We start from the raw sequence: 945 nt of genomic DNA, 5'->3' as shown, positions 1-945 counted from the left end.
TCCTGGTAGGGTCTCCCATGGCAGACGTGTTCTTGGTGACGAGCCAGACTAAGAGCGGTTCAGAACCCATGTTTTCTTTTTCAGAAGTGCAAACAGAGATTTAATCAACCAATCAGGGGCCCAGCTGACTAGATCAGAGAGTAGAAACTGGATTACATAATTATGCAAAACAGTGAAAGGAAGTAATTAAGTAGGGGTGGGATTATATAAATTCGCTTCTCCCCTCTCCTTTTCAAACAATCAATCAAACTCTATTGACTTTAGTTAATTATCACAAAAAATGAACGAACCAAATGGGACATAAGTGTGTTTTATTTTTGTTTTCTATTTTCTAATCAATCCATTGAATTGTTTCTGTAATAAGTTTGAAATAATTGTGTGTTTTGTCCTTTATTTTTCAATCTATGCTTGAAATAAACCAATCAATTAATCAATCAATCAATCAAATAAACATTAAAGATGGCGGCTCGATACTAGGATTTTTGCCAAAAACTTCCATTTATTTTATCAACCCACGGGGGCCGCTAGGTTTCTGCAAATTGTCCTAGTTACTGTTGAGTGAAGGCGGGAGACGGGCAAGGCAAGTTTATTTGTGTAGCACATTTCATGTACGGAGACAATTCAAGGTGCTTTACATAAAACATTAAAAGAAACCATTAAAACGGTTGGACAGACTGGACAGATCGTCACCCCGTCACAGAACTCATTGAGCTGGATGGACGGCTACGCTAGCTAGCCGCCTGGTGGATAGCTTAGTGAGCTAGTGAGCTCTGTCGCTGCTGCTACTCCAGCAGAGCTGATAGCAATCGCTGATGTCCAGGCTCTCAGCAGATCTAACGAGGTCTATTGTTGGCTGCAGGTCTCTGGTCTGTGGAGCACGCTCTGCTTGCCCGCCGGCGGTTAGCTGCCCAGAGAACCGCCACAAGTGCCATTGTAGCACGGAAC

Source organism: Oryzias melastigma, linkage group LG17 (genome assembly GCF_002922805.2).
Source record: "Oryzias melastigma strain HK-1 linkage group LG17, ASM292280v2, whole genome shotgun sequence".
In the NCBI taxonomy this organism is placed as follows: domain Eukaryota; kingdom Metazoa; phylum Chordata; class Actinopteri; order Beloniformes; family Adrianichthyidae; genus Oryzias; species Oryzias melastigma.
This window is presented reverse-complemented; position numbering follows the sequence as displayed.